Source organism: Hemicordylus capensis, chromosome 3 (genome assembly GCF_027244095.1).
Source record: "Hemicordylus capensis ecotype Gifberg chromosome 3, rHemCap1.1.pri, whole genome shotgun sequence".
NCBI lineage: Eukaryota > Metazoa > Chordata > Lepidosauria > Squamata > Cordylidae > Hemicordylus > Hemicordylus capensis.
The window spans coordinates 296,574,739-296,592,743 of NC_069659.1; the positions used below are offsets into that span (position 1 = coordinate 296,574,739).

The 18,005-nt window shown below is 46.5% G+C and overlaps 1 protein-coding gene across 7 annotated transcripts in view; it reads right to left on the reverse strand.

Annotated features, from left to right (window-relative positions):
• The window catches only part of EPHB1 (EPH receptor B1), a 482,626-nt gene that overhangs the window by 89,586 nt on the left and 375,035 nt on the right, over positions 1-18,005 (reverse strand). The gene's annotated exons all lie outside the window — the stretch shown is intronic.

An 18,005-nucleotide genomic window follows, 5' to 3' on the forward strand; every position in this document is an offset into this window, starting at 1 on the left:
AGGGAATAGGAAGTGCAAAAAAAGTGAAAATTAACTCAGGGGAAGGAAAATAAGAGCATTCTAAAGAGGTGGTAGAAATAAAACATCAGGAGAGGAGCAGGAAGAGGAAGGGGCATTGGGGTGAAGGAGGAAACGAATATTATATAAAACAATACATTTCAGTACAGTAGCATGAAGTTGCATACAAAAAACATTCTGGCCGACATCTACACTAACACTGCACTTGTGGAGCCCCCCAAAAAACACATATGCAGAGAATGCATGCTTGCTTCTGAAGCACATGCTCGATTACAGGAGGGTGATCCTCACCAGTCTCCCCTTTCCCTGGAAGTGCTCTGTGGGGATTATTTCCCAAGGGGAAAAAAATTGCAGGTTGCACAGAATGCTTCTGGGGGAGGGGAGATTGGTTAGAAAATATGCAGAATTCTAGGGCTGTGTGAAGCAGCCACACTTCAATTTGGGCAATGGTCACAGAAAAGAGTACTATTCCCACGAGTGCCAGCACCATTCCCAGTACTCTGGGGAAGTAAGTGGGAGGGGGGGAAGAGACATTTTAACAGGCAAACCACAGAAGATGAAGCTTGCTTCCTTGTTGCCAAGAGTGAAGATACAGTAAAGCAGACTGTCTCCACTTTTCTCAGCCCACCTGCCTCTGAAGGCCCTTAGCTGATTCCCTTTTCCTTTCATCAATAGCACACAATTTATCCTTAAATTGTAAAGAAAAATCAAGGATGGTAATGGACTCCAGTTGTAGTCCATTACAAGCCAGTTGTATTGCCTTAGTTTGGTACTAAGGTTAGAATGCTTTGCCTTACCCTTTTTGCATGGTGGCCAGTGACAGAAAGAGAGCAGAAAGTAGGAACTGGGATCACTGACCAGAATGTAAGTAATGGTCAGGATCCGGCTATTTGTAGGCAGTGCCAAGATTGTGCATGTATATTTGTTTTGGGAATCTGCTGGTCTATTGCTGGTAGTAAAGTCTGTCTCTCTATCTTTGTCTCAGGAATAGCATGGGGAAGGCATGTGGGCAGCATAGAAGGCAGCATATAAGTGAGGCAGTTGCCCAACCCCCACCCCCAGTTCATGGCAATATATTTGTAAATACATACATACGTTTGCATTTGTGTATACACACACACACACACACACACACACACACACACACTTTGCCCTGCCCCTGGAAAAATTCCTGCAGATGCCCATGCCTGTGGGTCCTGCCGCTAGTGAAGATAGAGTAGGGTAGGCTAGCTTGGAGTTTCTCTCTGCTAATATATAGGCATTTCCACCACATTCCTTGAAAATATTGAGGCTGTGCACATGAGCAGCCCTACCCAGGTTAGTGCTGGGAAGGGCTGCCTGTGTGTAGCGCTGGGATTGAGGCCAATCCTGGCTCTGCTTCTCCTGGTACCCTGCGTTTTTGACCCACGCTTCAATCTGGGTTCAAGGGTGCGAGCGCACCCTTCACCCCAGGTCTGGGGTGCTGCATTAGAGTGCCTGACTCCCAGGGTAATCCCCCAATGCACCACACTCGTTGCAAGGTGCATTGTGGGATTCCTGAAGGCCAGGAAAACAAGTCTTGGCCTCCATAGATCCACGGGGCATGGAGCAGTGTGGATCATGTGGGCATGCAACAGCATGCTGAAGAAGCCATCACAGATCATCTGGGAGGAAGATAGGTTCAACCCGCCCTCCCCACCCCACAAACAGTCAAATGCATGGCCTTATTATTTGCCAAAGCAATTGGGCAGAGGATTTCAATGTAAACATTTATTTTCTCATTTTTCTTCCTATGCCCTCTCACAAACCCATGGAGAATGTCCCCCCACCTCTAATGTAGGGAAAGCATGGGCAAGGTAGATTTAATAATTCCCTGAAATGATTTCCCTATAAATTTTACATCCCTTTCCTCCTCTTCTTATCAAGTCAAGTGAAAGACAAACAGAAACATAGTTTCCCATACCCAAATGGAGAGAAAAACGCTGGTTGGTCTGTTGCTAGCAAGCCATATTTCGGGGTAGCACAGAGAGCACCCCTCTATCAAAATATCTCACTTACACTGGATCATGGGTTCATGATCCTAGTACCCACTTTACTTGGCCTAGTCAAAAGAACTGGACTCCTGGCTCAAAGCAGGTCGATGGCACAGGTTATGCTGGCAGTGTGCCTTCAGGTCTAAACTATCAAGGCAGATCAAGACTGGGACGCACTCACGGCTCACTAAAGAGGAATGCTGGACTATTCAGACCCTACTTCAAAGGCAACTCAAAGACAGGAGGGATCGCCTCATCTAAAAAGAGATAACAGTGAAGCACTCTTGGGTGTAGAGCAGATAAGGTGGCACATTTGCCAAACCTGTTTTGAATTAACAAATTAACTGGCAAGGACTCAGTGGAGCAGCCCATAAAAACTATAGATACGTAGTATTTCCACACCTGGTCTTAAGATAGTTGACCAACTATAGTCCTATTCACCATGTACATCACATTTACATAGCTTCTTCCTATTGGGCAAGCTACCCTCAGAGTGATTAAGTTTGAGAGGCAATAGATTTCTTTTTCTTTCATGAAATCTGCCATCCCCTGGATAAACAGAATGGCCTGGGAACCGCCTCAGGGCACGTATCAAGGTATATATACCTCTAGTCAAAGCACATGGCCTTGGAATCTGTTTGGTTCACTATCCTACGGACTCGCATACAAGTGAGCGATAGCTCTTCGCTCCTCACTTCTCTTCCCCACCTTCCTGCCTGTTCCTTGCAAGGAGACTTCTGCCAACGTGCAATGAAAGCACCAACTTAACATGGAAGGATAGATAAATGGACCTCTTGCCCTTCTAAGCCTCCTTGCCCTCTCTCTCTCTCTCTTTTCAGACTCCCCATTTTCAGGCACTTCCCATGGCAAGCCTTAAGCCAGACTTTGGTTAAGCACCTTAGCCAAGCTGATCAATCCATGAAAGATTTTTTTAAAAAATGGCCACTGTGCATGCGCAAATGGCCTTGCAGAGGCCATTTCTGCATGCGCAGTGACAGGCAAAATGGCCACCGCACCTTCTTATGGAGGCCCAAATGAGCCAGAAACTACGGTAAAATGGGCTGTGGCAGTGAATACTGAGGTTGGCGGGGGGAGGGGGAACCTTCGCAGACTCCCCCCCCCACAGCCTTTAGAAAGCCCCCCAAAGGGGCTAGAGGTAAATAATAATAATTATTTTTTTTTAAAAAAATTAAATCATGAACTGTCGGGGGGGGGGTTGGTCCCGGTCCAGACGGAAGTGGAGGGTGGGGTTCGGTTCGACTCTGAACCATCGAACCCCCAATCTGAACCCCCAAACCAATTTGCACATCCCTATTCCCCATGTTCAGCCAAAAGTATATTCAGAGCGTCTAGCCAGCGCTCTGGGGCAGTTCTGGTAGCAGGTCTCACTTTAAGCGTCTAGCTATAGAAATCATATCTGGGAAACAACCGACCTTAACAGTGATATCCATTCCAGAGGTAAAATATCTCCTCTTGATTTATTATTTAAAAAAATTATGTCCTGCCTCTCCTTCCCTCCCCTCCCCCCAAAGAAACCCAAGATGGCTTACAACAACAAAAGTTAAAAGAAATTTCAACATAATAATAAAATACAATAAAAAGCCATTTCACAGTTGTGGGCAAAAAAGGGGGAGAACAAGAGCAAATGCCAAACAAAATTGCAGAAAGTTAATAGAAAAAAAGCAAGTCTTGGCCAGCCATTGAAATATCTCCAAGAAAAGGTCAATCAGGCCTCCCATAACAGGGAGTTCCAGAGGACAGGGGCAGCCACTGAAAAGGCCCTCTCTTGAATGTCCAAACAGTGCACTTATGTTCTGAGGGTGCTGTACATATCAAGACCCCTGATGCTGCATTCTGAACCAAAGGAAGCTTCTAAAGGGTCCTCAAGGACAGCTCCACATAGAGCATATTACAGTAATCCAGTTGAGATGTAATGAAAACATGGACAACTATGCTCAGATGTGACTGAAATGGACACAACTGACACACCAGGTGAAGCGGAGCAAAAGCCCCCTAGGCCACTGCTGACCCCTAGCCCACTGCTGAAGCTGACCCCTAGGCCACTGCAAAAGCCACTGCTGACCCCTAGGGCCACTGCTGACCCTAGGCCACTGCTGAAGCTGACCCCTAGGCCACTGCAAAAGCCACTGCTGACCCCCCCTAGGCCACTGCAAAAGCCCCCTAGGCCACTGCTGACCCCTAGGCCACTGCTGACAAGTAGCCAGGTTTAGCTCTGGATCCAGGAGAATGCCCAAGTTCCTTCAAGGGGAGTGCAACCCTATCAAGAACAGGCTGGTAAACATTGAGGTTATTCTCACAATGGAAAGAAACTGGGCTAAGGGATCCCAGCCCAGTTTCCCTCCATTGTGAGAACCACCAGGCTCGTGGGAGAGCCCGGCGATTCAACAGCGGCTAGCCCGCCTAGGATCATCTCTCCTAAAATGAGGTTAGCGGAGTGAGCACTGATCATGTGCCACCGCGAGCACTCAGCATGTGCTGCCACAGCACGACTCCATGCTGCGGCACCACACAAGTAGACCCCCGACCAGGTGGCTACAACAAGTCTCCCGGCCTCAGGGGTCTCGTGCAGGGGAGATCTTGGGACTTCCACTCACTCGCGTGGGGCATCCTGGGACTTCCAGGGGCTGGGCGGCCCCCGATCCCTGCCACCCCTACTGACTCTGTGATGGAGTCAGTAGTCATGTGGGTGGCTGATCCAGCCACCCAGGGCTAGCCTGGGGATCGTCTGCAGGGATCGTCTCCGCAGAACCCAGCAAGGCTCTACACTCATGTCAGTACAGCAGAATCCTTGCTTGGATTTAATTTCAGCTTGTTAGCCCACATCCATTTCCTTATCAGCTCCAGACTCTGATTTAGGATGTCAACAGCATCTCTAGGATGTCAACAGCATCTCTAGCTGGCGAAGGCACAGATACAAAGAGCTGATTATCATCTGCATACCAATGACAACCAATGCCAAACTCCTGGATGCCTACCCACAACCGTTCAATGTAAATGTTAAAGAGCAAAGAGGACAAGGTAGAACCCTATGGGACACAACTGGGCCATGGCCCAGGTATCAGTTCCCCCCAGCACTACTTCCTGGAACCAACCCTGCAGGAAGGAGCAGAACCACTGCACAATGCAGTCCTGGTATAAGGCATCCACTAGCGCAACCAAGGTAGTTTCAGTCCCTAAACCAAGACAGAAGCCAGATTGAAATCCTATCCCTGGACAGAAAGTTTCATTCAGGTGCCTCTGGTCGTGAGTCACTACAACATGCTCAAGCAACTTGCTCAAGAATGGCAAATTGGAGACCAGTCAATGGTTGTCCAAAATCTCAAAGTCTAGGGAGGGTCTCTTCGGTAGAGAGTGGACCACCACTGCTTCAGGCTCAGTGGAATCATACACCATACCACAGAGAGATTCAATACCTCTCTGACTCAATTGGCCTTTGGACACAGTCCTCCATCCAGCCTGAATGCCTACAGTCAGGCTGGACAAGGGTAAAGCTTGCATATGGATACTCTCACACTGCCAAGGATCCTGTCCACATCTTAAGAATGAACAAGCTGAAAAGATTCCAAAACAGGGCATCTGATGACCCCAATGGGGGTCATGAAGGAGGATTCCTCAGATAAAGACTCAAAGCAGGGGGAGCAGGTTGAGACTCCACTTGACTTAGCAGAGCCAGAGCTGACAGGCTTGCAGGCCCCTCCGCTTCCCTCCCTTTCTCCTCCTGATAAAGCCTCCAAGGCACCTGAAATTGAGGTGCCTGTCCCAGACCCCCGGCAGCAACGTTTGGCCAGAGTACAGGCTCAAAGGGAGGGACGCCGTAGGTCAGAAAGGCTGGCCAGAAGGAACAGGTGTTCCAGCTCTGACCTGGCTGCATCTCCCTGACAAGGCGCAGCTGCAGTGATGGGCGGGACTCTCAGCACACAGCCTATTTAGAGCTGCTTGAGAGCTGCATCTGTGCTGGAAATAACATCCATGGTGACCAGCCCTGATCGTGAGCAACCTTGACCACGGAACCGAGCCTGTTTGTTTGGACTGACTATGATTGTGTTCACCCCTGATCCTGACGTCTGTGGAATTCCCAGTGCAGATTTTTGGCAACATTTTGGGGCTACGCCCTGTCTCTGTTCCTGTCAGACTGTGTCTGGCAGCTCTCCCATCCCCTCTGAAGAGAGTGGTTCTCTGCTGCTGGGCAACCAGCGAGCAGGTCTTTACAGGGCAGATAGGTGCTGCCGGTACATAATTTTGGACTGTCAAAGTATAATCCAAGTAGTGTGAGTGGATGTGAGTGATTTTATCTGCAAAGTGCTCTGCAAATTGGTCACAATATGCCATGGAGGCATCAAAATGACCAGAGGGGCCAGATGTACAAGCCATGCATCACTCAAAAATGCTTTACTGGACAGCTTTCTATAGACACAATGATGACAGTGAAGTGATTTCTCTTTGTTGTCATCATGGCTCTAGCCCATGTTTGGTCAGCTTCATCACAAGCTTTCCTCCACCATTGCTTCATCACCAGCAGCTCCACAGAAAACCACGGAGCCACCTGAGCTCTGCAGCAGGGAAGAAGATGCTTCAGAAAAATCATATTGATAGCCCTGGACATTTCCCCATTCCAGAGGTCAACCAGGACCTTGGAAGGATCATCAGCCCCTTTGGCAGGAAAATCCTCCAGAGCTATTAGAAATCCATCTGGATCCATAAGCCTTCAAGGGTGGATCATCCTAATAGGTCCCCGCCACCCTTCAAGAGGCTAGAGGTTGCAATCAGCCTAAATCCTAACAGGGGAAAAATGTATCAAGAGTCTCACCACAATCTCCACTTAGCAAGGATGCCTAAAATGGTGCTAGTTTTCACAGCAAAGCAGCCCTCCCTCTGCCGTGGTGATAAAGCTTCCCCATATTTAATTGCTGTTTGAAGAACTTTATTGCAGCAAGAGGAATGAAAGGGAAACAGTCTGCAAATAATAAAATTTTAATATTTAAAAGGCTAGTTACTTTTAATTAGAATTTAACATTCTTGGGGACTCTTTATCAAAGGGAAGCTACACAAACCCATCTGCAAATGAATAAGCAAATTCAGAGAAGGTTTCACTCACTGTGGATGCAACATAGTTTGATCTCCTTCGCCTTCCCATCATGCTATCCTTGAAACCAAGGATAACCAAGGGAGGGACCATTAAGGATGTGCTGAATTTTCAGGGTTTGCACTGCATGCCTGTGCTTCTTTAAAGGAGGCAAACTGCAGTGTGCTGTGCATGGCAACCCCCCACCTCGGCTTCTTTTGGCAAAGTGCTTGTCCAGAGCAGGGGAGGCTTGTGGCTGTAGATTGCCCCCTTGAAAATGGCTGCAATAGCCACTTCAATCAACCACCAACCAAATCTTCTCCTCCCTTGTCAAGAGAGGGGAAGGATTCTGCTCTGCACATTGCTGCAGGCTGTTTCCTTTCTCATGGCTGTTGGATTAACTTTAAAGGAGGCAATCTGCAGCAGGGAGTCACACCAAAAACCTGAACTCCAAAGCCAGTTCAAAGAGGATGGGGTTTTTGTTCAGTGGATACAAACTAAGAGGAGGAAAGGGCAAGGCTGTGATCCATGAGCAAGTATCATGGAGTATTTTTAGTACAAACAATTCTACAGAATCAATGTGATACTACTTCTAGCTGATTTAACTAGACCTGGTAAGGGCGAGAGTGGAATCTCTCCTTGTACCATTTGTGCCAGAAGGGATAATATATTGCTTAGAGCCAGGCTCCCGGAGAACCACTGACGTCATCTCTGAATCTGCCTTCTGCATTTTATTTATGAATCCCTGCTGGGGAGTCCACACAGAATCAAGGCAATATAACTTGTGCTTCATTAAACAAGTTAATTTCCTGTCTGGTCCTCCTGAGACATCAAAGTGTTTCATTTTAAAGCCCACTGAAGCATGTGGGGAGGGTTCTGCAGAGACTAATCCTCAGAGTCTTCTAAATGATCTACTCCATGCATGTCTTTGGAAGTCACTGTCCCTTAGGTCCCTGGTGAGCAGTGGTGCCAGCTTCTTAATTTAATGGTGCACAGAACAATGCTACTTACTTACAGACAGTCAATCGCCTCTTCACTGGTACATAAAGTGATGCTCTGCACAGGTGACAAGAATGCTGATAATTTACTACTGATCAGAATGTGCTTCAAAATGAAATAGATGATCTAAATAGACTCAAGGTTCATAATCAGCCCTCATGTAAATAAAAAACTCTTGGATGCTGGTAATTATTATAGGATGCCTGAAAATGATGTTAAATTCCTTCCTGTTTGAAAGTTATTCTTCTGGAAGGGGTGTCTTTGCCCCTCCTTTTTCTTTTAAACCTGCTTTTGCCATTATACATGACTGAAAAGATAAAGGAATGCAGACTGATTCATCCTTGTAAAAATGTTTCAAAAATGGAGGATATACACCTGAGCACAGTACAGTATTACATAAACAACCAAAACTTGATGATGAGTTATAGATTCAGGATGTGCTCATTTCATTAGCCATGGCCGCTAGTCCAACTGTATGTTACAGTGGAATATTCATATATTGAAATACAGGTGCACCAAAGAGTCGCAAGACAGTGAGGGTGGACTGGAGGATTTTAAGCTGAGAACTGGCGGGGAAGAGGAGAAACATAAGAACATAAGAACAGCCCCGCTGGATCAGGCCCAAGGCCCATCTAGTACAGCATCCTGTTTCACACAGTAGCCCACCAGATGCTGCTGGAAGCCACAGACAGGAGTTGAGGGCATGCCCTCTCTCCTGCTGTTACTCCCCTGCAACTGGTACTCAGAGGCATCCTGCCTTTGAGGCTAGAGGTGGCCCACAGCCCTCCAACTAGTAGCCGATGATAGACCTCTCCTCCATGAAGTTATCCAAACCCTCTCTTAAAGCCATCCAGGTTGTTGGCTGTCACCACATCTTGTGGCAGAGAATTCCACAAGTTGATTATGCGTTGTGTGAAAAAGTACTTCCGTTTGTTGGTTCTAGATTTCCTGGCAATCAATTTCATGGGATGAACCTTGTTTCAAGTGTTGTGTGAGAGAGAGAAGAATTTCTCTCTGTCCACTTTCTCCACACCATGCATGATTTTATAGACCTCTATCATGTCTCCCCACAGTCGTCTTTTTTCTAAACTAAAAAGCTCCAGGTGTTGTAGCCTTGCCTCATAAGAAAGTGCTCTAGGCCCCTGATCATCTTGGTTGTCCTCTTCTGCACCTTTTCCAGTTCTACACTGTCCTTTTTTAGATGAGGATAAAGAATCCTTCCTCCACCTGCTGTTTTGCCCCCTACAACCTCTCCCCACAGTAGCGTTTCTCTGGATGGGCTCTGAGACCAGAAATAAGTGCAGCTAGGAGAATAACAACAACAACAATTTATATATTGCTTTTCAACAAGTTTCCAAAGTGGTTTACAGAGAGAAATAACAAATAAATAAGATGGCCCCCTGTCCCCAAATCTAAAATCACAATAAAAAAAGCACAATCTAAAAAGAAACATGTTAGAGACACCAGCAACAGTCACTGGAGGTACTGTGCTGGGGGTGAATAGGGCCAGTTGCTCTTTTCCTGCTCAATAAAGAGAATCACCACATTAAAAAGGTGCCTCTTTGCGCAGTTAGAATAACAGCTGGGGAAAAGGTTTGTGGGGCTGACGGTGCTGGCAGGCAGAAGAAAAGTTCAGCCACTTCTGCCCCCTGGTTTTCTGTGTAGAATTAGTGATGTTGCTGAACTTCACAGTCACTTGATTCAGTAATTGTAAATTATCTAATTTGCATGGAACACTGAGGATTCTGGAAGTAGAACTTTTGGCCTTATCATAAGCTAGGCCAAGGGGGGGCAGGGATAGGCGTGAAAAACGGCCGAGGGGGAAACACACACACTTTTTGTTGATTAACTTAATAGAATCTAGGTTTAAAGTTGGTATCCAACATTCACATAATTGTTTGAACCCATGCTAAGATGGAAAACTGAGACTCATACTGAGACACAAACTGGCACTGGCTAGCCTTGTGTGTGTTCACACAATCACAGTAATGTTGGTTACCAACTTTAAATTTAGATTCAAATTATAATGTAAATCAGACCCAACACGAAGGAGGAAGCAAGAGAGAGTGTTGCCAGAGCAGAAGAAGTTTGGTAAATGGGGGTGGGAGGGAGGAGTGCTTCTCCACTTGATTCAGTTCTGAGCCAGGAAAGAGCTCAGGGGCCATAATACTCACTATGCTGAAAATAAGCATTACGAGTCACCGAGGTTTGTTTTCTGAATCAAGAAATCAGTGAGAATATTCACACGATGGGAGAAAATCGGGCTAGCGGAGGCTAGCGAAGAAACATAAGTTAGACACCAGCAACAGTCACTAGAGCTCCGCGCCGCGGCAATTCATGAGTAGCCTCCCTGCTCAGGGGTCTCTCCAGCATGCCCTGCACACTCTATTGCTAAAATATATTATGAAGTTAATAAAAATCTCATGTAGATAAAATAACCTATGAATCAGGAATTCCTTGGTTTGAATCTTGCCTCTAGCATGAACTCACAAGGTTGCCATAGAATCATAGCATTTTTAAGTTAGGGGAGACTTGTAGGTCTTCTGGTTCAACCCCTTCTTCCGTAATGGAATCAGCTGCAGCATGGCCATCCAGGCTCTGTTTGAAAATCTCTAGGGAAGACAAGTTTGCTCTTTCTTCTATACCAGGCCTGCTCAAATTAGGCTCCCCACCAGCTGTTTTTAACTCACATAATTCCCAGCCACAGTGGCCAATAGCCAGGGATTACAGGAGTTCTAGGCCAACATCTGCAGGAGGGCTGAAGCTGAGCAGCCCTTTTCTACACAAAGCAATAGGCAAGTTTAGGTAAGCCACTCGGTCTCAGCTGCAACATGGGGTTGATGATAATATTTGTCTTACACAGTTGCTATAAGGATTATATCAAGATAATACATGTGAAGCACTTTGCACACTCAAAAAGCACTAAAGAAGTGCAAAGTATTATATTATTATTAGAATGTTTTAAACCATGTTTTAATATTATTGTAAGCATCCCTGAGTTCAGGGAATAGATGCTTTGAAACAAAAATATAATTTGATGCCCTGTGGAATGCACATTCATCCCAATATCATCAAAGGTTTTGGAAGTTTTTGCAGTGCTTCAAGAACTGACAAAGTCTACTTAACTATGAACGTCTACACCATAGGCAACAATGGCTCTATCAAACTACTGAAGTCTCATCATCTTGCTTAAAACTCCCTCCAGTCCAAACCCAGTGAGCTTAATGGTTGAAGGCCAAACTACACGTTACATTAGGCATGACATTTGTCCTGGCATGCTTGTTTTATGTTTCCAACATCACAGCTGTGGGGGTGAGCTGATCACAACTTGGACCCTAATGTAGAGAAAGAGGGGATTTGACTCTTTACCCTGCCACATTCCCTATCTGGATGCCCCGGAGGCTGCAGTTTAGGAAACCAAAACCATGTATTCAAGGGTCACTGGTGTACTTATTGTAATGCATACTTTGGCCTTGGGTAGGTATCTGAACCCAGGTCCCCCTGCTTGAAAGTTATAACTAGACATGAGATGGGAGGTCCATAATTAGGATCTTCTCTGGTTTATCAAAAAATCAGACTATCTATCTATCTATCTATCTATCTATCTAATCATATTCATCCTGAAAACAAACAAGAGAAGGAGATGCTCTTTTTTCAGCAGGGAGCATATTCCAAAGCCCCGGGGCAGCCACAGAGAAAGCCCGGTCCTGAGTTGCCATCAAATGAGATGGTGGCAACCGTAACTGGAGTAGGGGTGTGCATGGTCTGGTGCACCCCAGGTCCGGCACGGGGGGGACCTGTTGCTTTAAGTGGCGGGGTGGTAGTACTTAACCACTACCCCCGCTGCTCTTCCCACTCCGGCGCTGTGTCATTTGAAAAATCTTCTTGGGGCGGCAGAGTTCCTCTGCCGCCCCTGCCCCCATCATTATTTGTAAAGCCTTCAAAGAGACGAGTGCTAACAGCATGCTAGCGGTCACGGCGCGCACGCGGCAGCATCAGAGACAAGTGCGCGCACTGCGCAGGGCGCTTGCGTGCTGCTAGCGCTTGTCTCTTTGAAGGCTTTACAAACAACGATGGGGGCAGGGGCAGCAGAGGAACTCTGCCGCCCCAAGAAGATTTTTCAAATGACACAGCGCCGGAGGGGGAAGAGCGGTGGGGGGGGGGTTAAGTACTACCACCACCACCCCTGCTTAAAGCAACAGTCCCCCGCCCATCTGGACCGCCGGACCGGTCCGGCGGTCTTTTGAATTGTGCCGGACCGAACCATGCACACTCCTAAACTGGAGCTCTCCAGAAGATCATCAAAGGCGGGAGGATTCATGACAAAGGAGGCACTCTCTTAAATAGCCTAGTCCCAAGATATTAAGGCCTTCATAGGTAATAACCAGCACTTTGTATTTCACCCGGAAACATATCAGCAGCCAGTGCAGTTATTTTAGAACTGGTGGGATGTGGTAACACCAGTTCTGTGTAACAGGTTTTGTGGTAACGCTGGTTCAGAAAAGGGAAGAAGATTTCCTTCCAAAATTGGAAGGCCTGTCCAAATGAAGAGAACAGAAAGGAATACAAACTCTGGCAAAAGAAATGCAAGGTGACAATAAGGGAGGCAAAAAGAGAGTTTCAGGAACATTTAGCCAAAAGTATCAAGGGGAATAACAAAAACTTCTTTAAATACATCAGAAGCAGGAAACCTGCCAGGGAGTCAGTTGGACCATTAGACAATGAGGGAGTGAAAGGGATTATTAAGGAAGATATGGAGGTTGCAGAGAAGCTAAATGAGTTTGTTGCATCTGTCTTCACGGCAGAAGATACTGAGCATATACCTGTTCCTGAAACAGGCTTTTTAGGGATAGAGGCTAAAGAACTGAGTCAGACAGAAGTGACAAGAGATGATGTTCTAAACCAGGCATCCCCAAACTGCGGCCCTCCAGATGTTGCTGAACTAGAACTCCCAGCATCCCTAGAAACAATTTTTTGTGGCTGGGTATGCTGGAAGTTGTAGTTCAGCAACATCTGGAGGGCCGCAGTTTGGGGATGCCTGTTCTAAACTGTCTTGAAAAACTGAAAACTAACAAATAACCAGGGCCGGATAGCATCCATCCAAGAGTCCTCAAAGAACTCAAATGTTAAAATTGCCAACCTCCTTGCTAAAATATATCACTTATCCCTGAAATCGGGCTCTGTACCAGAGGACTGGAGAGTAGTCAATGTAACACCGATTTCCAAAAAGGGATCCAGGGGCGATCTGGGAAATTACAGGCCAGTTAGCTTAATGTCCATTCCAGGCAAATTGATGGAAAGCATCCTCAAGGATAAAATTGTAAAGCACACAGAAGAACAGGCCCTGCTGGGAGTGAACCAGCATGGCTTCCGCAAAGGTAAATCTTGCCTCACAAAGCTTTTGGAGTTCTTTGAGAGTGTCAACAAGTGTGTGGATCAAGGTGATCCAGTTGACATAGTATACCTGGACTTCCAAAAAGCTTTTGACAGGGTTCCTCATCAAAGACTTCTGAGGAAACTTAGCGGTCATGGGATAAGGGGGAAAGTACATGTGTGGATTGCTAACTGGTTGAAGGACAGGAAACAGAAGGTAGGTATAAATGAAGAGTTTTCACAATGGAGGGAAGTAAGAAGTAGGGTCCCCCAGGGATTTCTACTGGGACCAATACTTTTTAATTTATTAATAAATGATTGAAAAGTAGGGGTAAGTAGTGAGGTGGCCAAATTTGCAGATGATACCAAACTCTTTCGGGTAGTGAAATCCAAAACTGATTGTGAGGAGCTCCAAAAGGATCTCTCCAAACTGGGGGAGTGGGCGACAAAGTGGCAAATGCGGTTCAATGCTGGCAAGTGTAAGGTGATGCACATTGGGACGAAAAACCCCAACTTCAAGTATACACTGATGGGATCTGAGCTGTCGGTGACTGACCAGGAGAGAGATCTTAGGGTTGTGGTGGACAGCTCGTTGAAGTGTCGACTCAATGTGTGGCAGCTGTGAAAAAGGCCAATTCCATGCTAGGGATCATTAGGAAGGGAACTGAGAATAAAACTGCTAATATTATAATGCCCTTATACAAAACTATGGTGCGGCCACACTTGGGAGTACTGCATACAATTCTGGTCACCACATCTAAAAAAGGATATTGTAGAACTGGAAAAGGTGCAGAAGAGGGCAACCAAGATGATCGGGGGCCTAGAATACATTTCTTATGAGGCAAGACTAGAACACCTGGAACTTTTTAGTTTAGAAAAAAGACGACTGTGGGAAGACATGATAGAGGTCTATAAAATCATGCATGGTGTGGAGAAAGTGGATAGAGAGACATTCTCCTCCCTCTCACATAACACTAGAACTAGGGGTCATCCCATGAAATTGATTGTGGGAAATCTAGGACCAACAAATGGAAGTACTTTTTCAAGCAATGCATAATCCATTTGTGGAATACTCTGCCACAAGATGTGGTGACAGCCAACAACCTGGATGGCTTTAAGAGAGGGTTTGGATAACTTCATGGAGGAGAGGTCTATCATCGGCTACTAGTCGGAGGGCTGTGGGCCACCTCCAGCCTCAAAGGCAGGATGCCTCTGAGTACCAGTTGCATGGGAGTAACAGCAGGAGAGAGAGCATGCCTTCAACTCCTGCCTGTGGCTTCCAGCGGCATCTGGTGGGCCACTGTGCAAAACAGGATGCTGGACTATATGGGCCTTGGGCCTGATCCAGCAGGGCTGGTCTTATGTTCTTATGTCCCTTCATGTTGTCCCAGAGACCAGTCTGGATGCCACATTATGTACCAATTGTAGTTTCTGGACTACATACAAAGGCAGCCCCACGCAGAGTGCATTACACTAGTCAAGTCTGGAGGTTACCAGAATATGTATCACTGTTTTAAGCTCATTCACCTCTAGAAATGGACGTAACTGACATATCAGCCAAAGCTGATAAAAGGTGCTCCTGGCCACCACCTCGACCTGAGAAACCAGGGAGAGCTTTGGGTCCTGGAGTACTCCCAAGCTACATACCTTGTCTTTCATGGAGAGTGTAACCCCATCCAGAAGAAGCAGATCTAAACCACCTCTCGGGTCCTGATCCCCCACAGTCAGAACTTCCATCTTATTTGGATTAAACTTCAGTTTGTTATCCCTCATCCAGCCCATTACCACCTCCAAGCAGGCATTTAGGGAAGATATGCCATTTCCTGATGAGGTCAACATGGAGAAGGATATTGATAACACCCGGCACAAAACCTCCTGATGATCTCTTTCAGTGGTTTCATGTAGATGTTAAAGAGTATTGGAGACAGAATGGAAACTTGTGGGACTCCAGTTCTGGCTTTGCAGAGCAACAGTCTTCAAGTGACACCATCTGGAATCTACCAGAGGTAGGAGCAAAACCATTGTAAAACAGCGCCACCCAATCCCACCCCTCTCAGGCAGTCCAGAAGGCTACCATGGTCGATGGTACCGAAAGCTGCAGAGAGATCCAAGAGGATCAGCGGAGTCACACTCCCTCTGTAGATAGCCAATTGGAGATCATCCATCAGGCCAACCAAAGCAGACTCAACTCAAAAGCCTACACGAAAGCCAGATTGAAACGGGTCTAGATAATCTGCATAATCCAAAACTGCCTGGAGCTGAGAAGCCACCACACGCTCAGTCACCTTGCCCAACCATAGAAAGTTAGAAACAGGTCTGTAATTAGCTAACTCCAAGGGATCCAGTTCAGCTTTCTTCAAAAGTGGTCTAATAATAGCCTCCTTAAGACAAGGAGGCATCCTGCCCTCCCTCATAGAAGCATTTATAACATTTACCAGACCCTCTCTGATAATATAATTATCAGATGAGATAAGACAAGTTGGGCAAGGGTCAAGAGAACAGGTTGTAGGATGCACAATCCAAAGCAGTTTGTCCACTTCCTCAGGAGTCACAAACTGAAAATGATCCAATCTAATCCCATAAGATGAGTTGCTGGACACCTCCACAGTAGATTCTGCAATAACTGTGGAATCCAGCTCGGCCCGAATGTGAGAAATTCTATCCATAAAAAAGTCGTTTAAAATGTCACAGCAAGTAACCGATGGTTCCAGGTTTAAATTCAAGGAGGAGGGGTATATACTAGCCTCCTCACAACCCTAGACAACTCAGCTGGACATGAGTTTGTGGAAGCAATGCAGACAGAAAAGAACTGCATCTTTTCCGCCGATACTGCCAGAGCACAGCTCTTCAAATGTACTCTGTGTTGTGTCCGATCAGACTCATGCCGAGTCTTCCTCCAATTGCACTCTAGTTGTCTACTTCGCTGCTTCAGCTCCCATAACTCATCCAAATACCACAAGGTTGTCTTTAAAGCAAGTCAGAGAGGACGCTTAGGAGTGGTTGTGTCTACTGCGCTCCTAACTAGTGGCAGAAATACAAAATGGTGTCCACTGCTGCTTTCCGCAGTTCTAGCAATTTCCCCCCTAATAGCAGTCACAATAACTGTTCTCTGAGCTTTTTGCATTGGGGGTGTGTGTCAAGATAATCCTGTGCACCCCCACTATTGCAAAAGGAAGAAAACAGGTCAGAAATCTTTTTGAAGTAGCACATTTGCACAAGAGTACCTTCTGAAACCAAAGAAACACAGCCATCTATGGGAAAAAGAGAACAAGTTCAGAGTATATAATGCCTGGGCAGAGAGCTCTGAAAATTGGCACACTGATAGTGGAAGATGGCAGGGCTGTGCAAGATCACTGGTTTTGTATTTTAAAGTGAGGAAATTCCAGAGAAGTACGCATTTGTAGAACCTGGTGTGTGGGCTACCCGCCCCCTCCCAATGTGAACTGAAAAGCTGAAGCACCTCTAAGTGACAGCAGATAGAATAGGGACCACAGGATTGTGCTCCCGTGCAGATGTGCTTGTGCAAGAGCACAGGGAGAAAAAATATTTAAAATAATATATATTTTTAAAAAAACTGGAAACCATGAATGTGCACACACTTGCTCCTTTGCATACCTGGGCACAGGTGAATGCACCAATAGGAAGCAAGAGACATGGCTCCTTTGTCTACCCTGTAGAGAACGTACACGGACCGGTCTGGCAGCCCAGTGGCGGGGGGCTACCTTTAAGGAGCAGGGAGGGTGCTCTTACCCACCCACCCACCCCGCCATGTTTCCCCTGCTGACGCTGTGCTCAAAATGGCTGGCATGGGGCGGTAGCGTACCCTCTTGCTGCCCCAGTCAGTGTCAGATCGGAAGGGCCGGTGCGCATGCACATTTCACACTGGCAGGGGGAAACGCGGCGGGGGAGGGGTAAGAGCACCCTCCTTGCTCCTTAAAGGTAGCCTCTCTGCTGCCGCCGAACTGGCCATCTGCCGGTTCATGCACATCCCTACTCCTCTGCGACTGTATTGTAAATGGGTTGGATGGATGGAATGAAGCCTCCCATTTGAAGAAGCCTAGATTTGAAAAACCCTAACAAACTGTAATCAACTGCAATAAAAAGCAGTAATGTGAATGGCCCAGATTTACTTTGATGTTATGCTTATTTATACTTATATAGCCTTATATGTGCCTTATATACTTTTGTCATAACTTGTCCCAACTTATATCACTTCCTTCCACAGTAAAGCTTTACTGTGTCCCATCTGGGACACTGCCTGGGGATGCCAGGAATTGAAGCTTGGATCATTTGCTTGCTCTGCCACTGAGCTACAGCCCCACTCATGCAAATGATGTCTATACAATGGAAACTACGAGGGGGCTGAGGATAGGGGGATTGGCCTCAGAGCAAATGTATATGCTCAGAATCTTATTTTTATGTCGCTCTTCCTGCTTTGGGTCAGGCAGCCTGTGGGTGTTCAAGAATTCACTTAGTGAGGTGCTGCTGCTTCTTTCTAGTGGGTGATGTTGACAGTCCAG